The following is an 11,693-nucleotide window of genomic DNA, read 5'->3' as shown; positions in this document are numbered from 1 at the left end:
TAAAGTGTTAGGTGCGTTATTGCCTAGTGAGCAATGTCATTGTGAGTTTGAAGCTTTCCTCCTTCAATATTCCTATGACATGGCTCATACATTTTAATTTGGCGCTTTGTCTCTCTTGCGACTTATCCTTGATTTTGAAAAGAAAAACTATTTAAGTTATTAGGCTATCCTATTTTGAGGGGTAAAGTCGCCTATGCAAGTCCATTAACTTGAGTTTAGTTGAATCTTATAAGTTCATTGGACTTAGCATAGAAAAGTGAGCTGAGAGAGGGTTTTTGGGTTCACCGGTTAAACCGACGTTCAATGGATCAATACCCATCGGTTTAACCGGCGATACTAAGCGTCAGCTTCAGCTCAGTCATTTCAGGCGTTCAACCGGCGTATACAAAGTTTGCATCATCGGATCAACCGATGAACAGAACACAATTTTGACCTGAAAATCAGCTGTTGTTTGCATCGTTCAACCGACGAGTTCACTTTTCAGATCATCGGTTCAACCGGCGTACAGATACAGATTTGGCAGGGTTTCTGGTAAACTACACCGACGCAATCAACCGGTGTTCAAAACCTAAGCGTCGGTTCAACCGGCGATAAGAAAAATTGCGGGGTCCACATGTCATATGTCTTCCTTGCTCCCGCATCGCCGCCCACGTCCTCAGTCCTTTCGCCTTCTGTCACCCGCACGCCCTCGCTCCTGTCACCGCCGCCGCCGTCCGCCGTCTTGCGCCGCCCACACGCGCCGCCGCACGCCGCCCGCGCCGCCTCGCTCCGCCGTCCGTCGCGCCGCCGCCGTCTGCACTCGCGCGCCTTCGCACTTGCCGCCCGTGCATTCCCTCGCGCCGCCGTCACACCGCCGCCCTCGCGCCGCCACCGCTTTCCACCGCGTGCCCAGCCGCGCCCGTGCACCACCAGCACTGCCGCCCGCGCACTACCGCCCTCACGCCTGCGTCCGAGCGCCGCCCACGCGCCGTCGCCACCACCACAGTGCCGCCCACGCTCCACCGTGCCATCACTGCACCTCCACCGAGCCGCTGCACACGCACATTGCATCGCTCTCGCGCATTCACGCCCTTGCTCACCGCTCCGCTTTCTTGATTCCGTTGTTTGTCGAGATGGGTCGTGACAAGAGGAAGGGTAAGGAGATAGTGGTTGAGGAGCCCGCGCGCAAGCGGACTCGCGCAGCGAGAGAGGCCGAAAGGGCCGAGATGGTGGCTAAGGCCGCCGAGGAGCAGGCGTCTGGCCGTGCTCGTCCGTTCGCGATCAGAGATCCGGCAGCCAGGGGCAGAGGCAGAGGCAGAGGGATGGGCCGAGTCAGAGGTGCCAGGGCCACCAGAGCCACAGCCGCAGCAGCAGCAGAGTCAGAGCAGTCAGCTTCAGCGGCAGAGTCCGATTCAGATACAGAGACAGCGCAGTCCGAGCAGTCTCAGGGGCAGGACACTCAGTCACCAGCTCTACGACGTTCTGGCCGCACCCGGCAGACGTCCCCTGCTGAGGAGACTTCACCTGCGACCGAGCGTCGCACCGGACCTAGGACGCGAGGAGGCCACCAGCCACAGGAGCCTCGCAGGTCCACCGCAGCAGCAGCAGCAGCTAGACGAGCCGAGGCCCTAGCGGCCGAGCGCGCAGTGTTCCGCATGGACACTGTCGTGCGTCTGGAGCCAGGTGTGCTGCTCCAGAACTTGACCAAGGCCAATGCGGCGAAGGTCAAGAGGCTCAGGTGGAGTATACAGGAGGAGGAGTGGTTTCCCGTGACACGAGACAGCAGGGTCGATCGTAGGTTCTGGACGCTTCTTCAGGCCAGTTTCTACGAGACCTACCAGAGACGGGGCCACAGGATTTTCCCTCACCGAGTACTGGACTGGGTTTCACTGAGGACAGCTGCAGGGGGAGCCGATGTCCGCGAGCACTTCGATCACTTCAGGGGTCTGCCCAGGTTGCTCTCGATTGAGAGGAACAGATATATTGAGGACTGGGTCAGAGTTTTCTATGCCACAGCTTGGATAGCCCCAGAGCGCAGAGCTGTTCACTTCATGTTCGGAGGGCAGGTGTTTGGTTTGTCCAGAGCGACACTCGCAGGGATTCTCGGAGTTGACTTGGTTGACGTCTCCCTGCACGAGATGGTATATGGTGATGCAGATCCACCGCGCAGAGCCATGATTGGCGGAATAGCACCTTCTCACGAGGCTATCTCACAGTGCTTCCGCCAGCCCTTCCCGGCTTCCTACGCCAGAGTACCGAGCTTGCTGACCCCAGAGGCCTACGCAGTTCACATGGCACTCCGGAGGACTTTGCTCCCGAGGAGTGGCTACCCAGAGGGGTTCACTGGTCTGCAGCAGCTGCTACTACTTCACATCCTCACTCACGAGCCGTTCGATATTGTTGATTTTATTCTGGCAGAGATTGAGGATGTCATCACTGATGGGATGGGAGTCGTGCGTCAGTTCCCATATGCTCACTGGATCAGTTTCATTTGCTCCATGATAGTGCCAGCTGAGTCACCAGTCAGTGCTGTATACCGGCAGGACGAGGTCCCCTGGTTTCCTGTCTACAGACCGACAGCACCGTCGGACCGGAGGAGAGGCAGGCAGGCTGATAGAGCTGCCATGGCACGATTGTCACCGGAGGTACAGGCCCGAGTGGCCCAGGAGGACGAGGCATTACTTGCTGCAGAGGCACAGCTTCCCGGGGGAGATGATGAGATTCATTGGTCAGACCTAGAGTCAGACTCCTCCGAGGACGAGGAATACTTCCCTGCACCTGCTCCAGCTAGTCATGATCACGAGGCAGGAGGTTCCGGAGAGCCAGCTCCAGTGACAGCTGCTGCTACTACAGTTTCAGAGTCTCAGGTGTCTCAGCCGTCTGAGCTCACCGCACTTCTACAGCAGCTGGTCACACAGCAGAGAGAGGATCGCCGTGCTCAGGAGGAGGCCAGGAGAGCCCATGAGGCCCAGCTTGCACAGATTCAGAGGGAGGCCGCCCGAGAGCGAGCTGCTACAGAGGAGCGTTTCGTCGGCCTTATTGACAGAGTCTCTCAGAGGACGGACGCTCAGTTTCAGCAGATGCAGCAGGGCATGATGGCGATGTTCGGGATGATTTCACAGCTATATTCTCACACCGGACTCGCCCCTCTGCAGCCAGGACAGTCAGGCCTTCAGGGCACTGGAGCACCTCCACTTGCAGTCACACCAGCTCCGGCCCCTACTGCTCCAGCTTCTTCCGCGACCCCAGAGATCATGTTCTCACTGTCAGCATTACTTGGGTCTGCGAGTCGTCCTCTCTTCTCTCCTCTGCCTGCGACCTCACTCTTCCAGGAGTCACCCACAGCGGTGCAGTCAGTTGGCCTCCCCACCGTACCACAGCCACTACCTTCAGGGGGAGGCGGAGAGGTGTCCTTACTTCAGCAGTCGTCACAGCCGGCAGCATCAGCACTCACTACTTCAGATGTTGACACATCTTCTGCTGAGCCGGCTACTACTTCCACGGACCCTCTCCCAGGCAGTGCTAGCACCAGGGCCTCGACGACAGTCTCGACGACAGCTACACCTCCGGTCAGCTCAGCACCCACCAGCACTTCAGATCAGCAGCTTCCGTCTGTCACCGAGGATCCACCGTCTGACGACGACGATGATGATGACCCGGATCGCTTCCTCGCCGTCCCGCGGCACCCGGATCAGTAGCTATCCTTTTTGGGCTTTGATGCCAAAGGGGGAGAGGGAGCGAGAGTCAGGGGGAGGGTAGCACTAGAGAGAGCTCGATCAGGACTTTGTTGTTTCTTATTGTATTATATATTGTCTTATATTTGGTTTTAGTTCATGGATATGTACATTTGTCATTTGAGCATGCTGAGCTTTTGAGACATATCTATGGATTTCGTTTGAGCCTTTGAGCACTTTGGTTCCTTTCTTTCGAGTTTGCCTGTGTTTACTCTTGCCATATCTTTCTCGCTCTCTCGTTATTTATGTCTGTGTTGTCATCAATCACCAAAAAGGGGGAGATTGTAAGCATCTAGGCCCTTAAGGTATGTTTCGGTGATTAATGACAACCATTATTGTGACTAATGAGTTTGTGCAGCTTTATAGATCATTATTGCTCATTTGGTTATATGTCAAAAGAGGCCCCTAATTTTCATTATTCAAAAAGGCGATCTCGGCATTCAACTCTATAATGTGTCAAGACTAAGGATCTTTCTAGTCCTAAGTGTCATAAGGTTAAGAAGGACACTTAGGTTAGTATAGGTTTTATAGTTTTGTAGTGATCGCACTATTAAGAGGGGTTTAGGCTTAGTAACTTGAGCATGGACATGGTCATTTGAAAATGGATGCACACAATGGTCACTCAGGTTTCTAGAAGCTCAAATAAGTGGTTCTCAACTTATATCTCAAAAATATTTGGATTTCATTCAAGACTCAAGTCAGAAAAGACAAAATCAGAAAAATCCTTAACACCGGATTAACCGACGTCTAAAGTTTTCTATACGTCGGTTAAACGAGGTCAGCAGGTCTGGACAAGTCAATACACCGGTTAAACCGACGTTATTTGATATTTGACGTCGGTGCAGTTGTCCAGAGACTCGGTTTTCAGTTGATCAGTGGACAAATAGACTCACCGGTTAAACCGACGCTATTTGAAATTTGACGTCGGTGCAGTTGTCCAGTGACTTGGTTTTTCAGTTGTTCAATGGATGATTACATTCACCGGTTAAACCGATGCGACGACGGTTAATCTTCCCAAACAGTAACGGCTAGTTTTCAAAATGGGGAGTTTACATTCACCGGTTAAACCGACGATGACTATTGGAGGGACGTCGGATTAACCGGCGCTACGCAGTTTTTCTGGCAGCTTTTTCTCCAACGGCTCTATTCGTGTGAGCTGCCTATATATACCCCTCCAATGGGTCATTCTACCTCTTCTTGACACCAGGCAACATCCAAACACACATACTATAGTCAAGAGCCACCTTGAGCTTCAACATTTCATACACTTGTTCATTCAATCATTCAAGAAGCAAGATTAAGGACTTGAGTAGAGAGAAGCTTGTGTGCATCCATTCTTTGTGATTGGTTCTTGCTCAAGTGAAGGCCTTAGCTTGTTACTCTTGGTGATTAGCATCACCTAGGCGATCTTGGTGATCGAGGTGATTCTCGCAGAGCTTGCCAAGGATTGTGGAAGCCCGGAGAAGAGATTTGTACGTGGCTTGATCTCCACCACACCGGGATGGTGAACGGAGACTCTTAGTGAGCGCCCTCGTCTTGGTGACTTGGGAGGTGACAATACTCTTTGTGAGTGTCACAACGTGGATTAGGGGTGTGTGCCAACACATCGATACCACGGGAAAAAATCCGGTTGTCCCTTGTCCACTTTACTTATTTCAAGCATTATCTTTTATGCAATTCATTCATGTGCTTGATTTAGGAATCACTAGTTAGCTCTACCTTGCTAGGCTTTATCTCTTTTCATCTTATCTAGCTTGTGTAGGTTGTTTAGTTATCCGGTAGGTGAATTGGAGCCTTTCTAGTTCTTGCATAGGTTAAGGTTGTTTTATCTTGTTTTAGAAATTGAAAAAGGCCCAATTCACCCCCCCTCTTGGTCCATCGATCCTTTCAACAAGTTTTCATAAACTATTTGTATTTTGTAGATCTCAAATTGTTTCAAAATCTGATACTATATTACTCAAAAAAGCTATATTATTCCAAATTTATAATTGACTACGCTATCATAAAAAAAGTTATATGCATTCATGCCATATTTCAATAAAGATTTATGTACATATTCTAATTATTCAGTGCGCACTAACCTGCTTCACAGTTCTCGGGGCCGGGGTGGCGGGGGCCGGGGCGCGGCGGGGGCCGGGCGCGGTGGCCGGGGCATGGCGGCGAGGAGCTGAGCTGGGCGGCGAGGAGTTGGGCGAGGAAAGGAATGAAAGAGCCGACGAAGTGCACAAGTGTTCGGGTAGCCTGTGAAGGAATAAAAGACCCTTTGCCGAGTGCGAGATCACGGGTACTCGGCAAAGGGTTCTTTGCCGAGTGACCGATCACAGGCACTCGACAAAGTTTCCTATTTTTTTATTTTTCAACGCATCAGCGTGAACTGTTAAAATGTGGTAACCTTTGCCGAGTGTCCACAAACTGGACACTCGGCAAAGACAATATTTGCCGAGCGCTATTCTGTGACACTGGCAAAACATATTTATTTTTTTTCTTTTTCCACCCAAACTTTTTCTGTTGTGATTCTAGATTACCTTGAACTACATATGCAAGTTTGGCACATTACTCAAATTGTTTGCTATATTTAGTCAATTTATTTCATTTGATTAAATTTCTTGGAATAATTCAAATTTGAATTGCAAGTCATTCAAAGAGTGGGAAAAAATGAATCAAAAAATGATATTCATATTATTGAGCATACTTCGACACCTTATCCATGAGCAGACAAGAATTTCAAACATGTCATGTTCACGGAGCATGACCACAAACTTGGGGTCCGGTTGTTTTTAAATTGTATAAAAAGCAAATTTGGTCAGAAAATTATGAAACTTGCCCAGATATCATGATATCATATGTGGAGGCTGTGATAAAAATTTGACAAAGTTTCGTGAAAGTTGTCATACGATGCTTACAAACCGAAACATGTCCAAATAAGTTTCATGATTTCATACGAAGGCCAACTAGGTGTTAAGCATCGTAGCTGACAAACTTTCACGAAACCTTGTCAAATTTTTATCACAGACTCCACATATGATATCATGATATCTGGGCAAGTTTCATGATTTTCTGACCAAATTTGCTTTTTATACAATTTAAAAACAACCGGACCCCAAGTTTGTAGTCATGCTTCGTGAACATGAGATGTTTGAAATTCTTATCTGTTCATAGATAAGGTGTCGAAGTAGGCTCAATAATATGAATATCATTTTTTGATTCATTTTTTCCACTCTTTGAATGACTTGCAATTCAAATTTGAATTATTCCAAGAAATTCAATCAAATAAAATAAATTGACTAAATATAGCAAACAATTCGAGTAGTGTGCCAAACTTGCATCTGTAGTTCAAGGTAATCTAGAATCACAACAGAAAAAGTTTAGGTGGAAAAAGAAAAAAATAAATATGTTTTGCCGAGTGCCTAGAAAAAGCTCTCGGCAAATCACACATTCGCCGAGTGTTCGCGATACCGACACTCGGCAAAGCTAACGGCCGTTTGCTGTCGTTCGTAGCTGACGGAGTTTTGCCGAGTGTGTGTCTTTGCCGAGTGCAGGGCACTAGGCCAAATAGATTTTGCCGAGTGTTATTGTTTGCCGAGCGGTTGACACTCGGCAAATCTATTGTTTGCCGAGTGTTTCTTTTTGCTGAGTGCCCGGTGAAATGCTCTCGGCAAAAGTTTTTGCACTGGGCAAAGGTGCCGTCTCCGGTAGTGATATTCGAAAAGGAGAAAAGTAACTCTGCAGCCACTGTGGCATAGTACGATATATAAACATATGCTTGCCCCCGTAGTGGTTGCCGCATGCTACTATATAAAAGTCTGTTAGACTTCAGGTCGCCCAAAGCATTACAATTGTTAATTCTTAGGCCAAAGTACAGAAATAGGCTGATCAGAGCAGCAGGCTAAGGAAACAATGATAAAAGCAGCAAGAAGGTGAGGTAATTTATGATGACAAACAAGTAATAAACGTAGTATCTCCTAAGGTCAGTGTTCTCTCTGATCTTACTCTTCTTTTACTCGCTCACTACAATGTTCTCTCTAAACTTGAATTCAAAGTTACAATTTGTGACTACAAGAGCACCATTGCAAGGCTGATTTGCAAAAGGTGTAATTACTTTATTTTGAAAAGGCTGGGGTCTGAAATTTCGATGCTTCCATAGTGCATGGACACATTGTGCACTGACTTTTAATTTTATGAATATAATGTATTATCATGACAACTCCCACTTATATAAAGCAAGTTAGGTTTGATCATGCTGCCTGAAAAAGTAGCAAAGATAGATCAAGCTCATTGCTGGTCACCAATCTCCTACTACAATGCTTTCTTTTCAACAAGGAGGCACATGCTGCACTCGTAGTGGCAATCCAAAAAAAATGGCAAGTTAAACTTTATTCCCTCCGTTTCAAAATAAGTGTTCGTTTAGCATTGAAATTTATGCTACAAAGACTGTTCTTTTAGCTTCTAGTGAGGTCCATCTAATTAAAGCAATGCCAATACCATGAAGAAACTACGCCAATGAAATGCTTAATAGATGCTACTTTTGTAGTTCCAATACATTTATATTTATTGAGAATCTAGAGAACCAAATAAATAATATGGTTTTCAATCATAATTTCTATAATTAATTAGGGGTAATGAGGTCATTTCTAACTACTAGTAATAATGTGTGTGAAAATTTTTAAACAAACATTTATTTTGGGATGTAGGGAGTAGTTAGCAAGATTATATTGAGATGAGTCCTTCATCTTTTTAATACGCATGAAGCAAAAGAAGTTAGTACCGCTCTAGCCAGTCCACTGCATGAAAATTGGCTCATCCTAGTAACAATGACCATTGGAAACAGATACATATATGGATTTTTAGATATATGCATAGTACTATGATCGTTTGTGGTTTAAAAAAACTGAATATGGAGTTATTGTTTATGTTGACTGTTATTATGCTAGTGATTAGGACAAAACTAGCCTATCAACCCGTGCTCCCGCACGGGCTAATTAGAATTAATATAAACTTAAAGTTTATAGCTAATAATTATAATTATCTATCTCACGTCCTCTTTCATCTATTAAGTATTCTAACGCATACTGTAAAATACATATTTATCATTATCTAGTTGCAATAGATTCATTTAGCATCACACCTCCATATGTGTTTGATATATATTTAATTGAACTATTTATTTATGAATTGGTATTCTTATCTCTTCCATCATACATAAATACATGATAATACATATCGTGGGTAGTATTTTTATATAAATAATATATTAATAATGATAGGAATAGTAATTTAGAATTTTATATTGATGCACTTTAATATTTTGTTATAATTATATAATTTAGATTCAGTTTTAGGGGTTACTTTAACTTTTAATAATAATATAATTGAATAATTTATATGCAAATTTAGGGGGCTATTTGCATTATTTTTATAATGGCTATGTGGGTAATTTAGATAAATATTTAGGGGTTACTTTAGTCTATTTTCATAATAGCAGAGGTGGATAATTTATTAAGAAAGATAACAGATCCAATAACTATTATGATTAGAGTTATCAATAGATGGCTGGATGTTTCTGATTTTTGTGAGAATTTCTAAAATTTCTCTATTTTTTTTAAGTATCCATATAGAATCCTAGATGGCTTCACCTGGAGGCTTCAAAAGGAGCATCCAATCAGTAATAGTAAGATAAGGTCTATCACAAGTTATATATTTCCACTATTGATAGTTTGGAAAGCAAACTTTGTAGGCTAATGTTGCTTTATATATGCCTTTATATATGTACCACTACAGCATAGCAGAACATGGATGTTCCTGCTTCTAAAGCATGCAAAGAAACTATTGTGCAGAGTTGGGTTTTTCCGAGTTACTTCTTTTACTACTAAATTATGTCGTAGTCACAGTCTAAATACATGGACTAGGGGTACATGTTCATAGAGTGTAAAATGTGAATATTCAATTTTAATGCACCCGGATCACATATGGTTAACAGCCTATGATATTGGATCTATATTGGATCCCCGCTAATAGAATTTTAGGGAAATTAAAATATTTCTTTTCTCCAGTTAAAATATTTTACGATTATTAGAGATGGATCCATGCCTCTTGTGCGGATAAAACTAGGATTTAGTTGCATAGTGGTGTAATAAAATAATATTAGAAGCTGGTGATGCTATCTATGAAGAAGTGGGCAACCATCACAGTATATGGATGCTGACATTTATAAGTACAATCCCTGCTGATTTGTACTAATAAATAACATCTTGTAATTTGGAATAAAGAAAATTTAATTAATGTTCACCAAGACTTATATGAAAAGTGCTTTTAGTGTAAAATAAATGAATGACATGCACATTAATTTGTTTCACTTGGAATGCTGGTGATATTGTGTCCCCGGTGCACTTTACATTTTTCCAGGACCTGTGTGGCCCCACGCGTAAGGAGACCGGATGACTGTTACCGTTAGACAGTTTTAGGGGTGACACACAAGTGTTCTCTTTTCATGGCTGAAGGCATATTTTTCCAGCCAACTAGGTCTTCAGTTGAAAATTTGGTTGGAGCCTGAAGGATATGGTGTATCCTGAGTAAATTGAGGAGGCGGCGTGCGTTTGTGGCAACTGTTTATTTCAGGAAGAGTAAGTTTGACATGCCTCTTGATCGACATCATAGTACAACATGAAGAGATAGCCATATATGTCGACAACATCAACTTGTAATCAAGCAAGTGCGGCTACCATGCCAAACACAAGTCAGATGTCCGCAATCAGTTTTCACACTATTTGATTGCATTGTCTGAGATGAGATGCAAACACAAAGACTTCGACATAGCTCAGTTTGTTAGTGGAACCAATCAATTTTGGGTTCAAGTCCCTTACTCAGCATGGCCCGTCGTATATTTTTTAGATTTATTCTAATAATCAACAGTGTTGTTCTTTGAGTACTACACGATGTGCCAATCGAAGCGTGGTGCATGTAGTGACTTCATAAATCTCAAGATCTACTAGTACCAATCCAGTCTCTTCGAGTTGCTTATAGGGATAAGGTATGCATGTATGTGAGCGTCTATGTACGTGCTGTGTTTTAAAAAAACTTCAAATATGAATGAATGCATAAATTTTGAGCAACAATAAATTAATATAAAATTCAAGTGAAATATCAATATATCAACAATATATACTCCCTCCATCCTAAATGAAAAATTTTAGGATTTTTTAGAAAGATTAGTGTGGAAGCCTAATGACTTAGGAGTCCATAACTAATTGATGTTTGTTGCCACAAGAGCGTAAAGTAATTCTTTTTTGTTCTAGCATCAATTATTAGCGCATGTACCTTTAGATTATTTTTTAAAGTCAAACATTTTAATCTTTAACTATATATGGATAACAAAAAATTCATAAAGATTGATGACATAAAAATGATATTAGTGGATTCATCATGAAACCAAGTATTATAACATGTAACCTTTTCTACTTAAAATTAATTACTTTTAGAGATATTATTGTCAAATATGAAAATATATTTGACTTCCAATAATCCTAAACATAGCTATATTTTAGGATTGAGGGAGTACTTTGTTAAATAGAAATGCAATTAGTGATCAATCAGCTTAAGTGCATGGATTAAATTGTTCAGTTTCTAGCATCAATTGATAGCGCACATAACTCATTGCATCTAGGAAATTAGCGATCAATTAGCTAAAGTGTGTGCACTAAATGAGATGTGCCCTATTAAGCAATTCCCAAAAAGCCACAATTACATTTTTTGTAGGATGAAGCGAGTATCTTGCTTACCTTAATTACGCACTTGAGAACTTTGCCTACTTTCTTCAAGTAGAACGTTATTGCCTTTCTTTTTTCAAGGGTTCGTTGCTTTCTCCAAATGCTTTTCTTTTAATGTTCGTTGGCTTTATGCAAAACTTACATTGCTTTTCATTCTAACCAATAGCAGAACCCACTTTGGGGCACTGCAATGCAAAACTGCTTCAGCAGATGGTGA

This window comes from Panicum hallii, chromosome 3 (assembly GCF_002211085.1).
Source record: "Panicum hallii strain FIL2 chromosome 3, PHallii_v3.1, whole genome shotgun sequence".
NCBI classification, from domain to species: domain Eukaryota; kingdom Viridiplantae; phylum Streptophyta; class Magnoliopsida; order Poales; family Poaceae; genus Panicum; species Panicum hallii.
Note: the sequence above shows the minus strand (reverse complement) of the source record.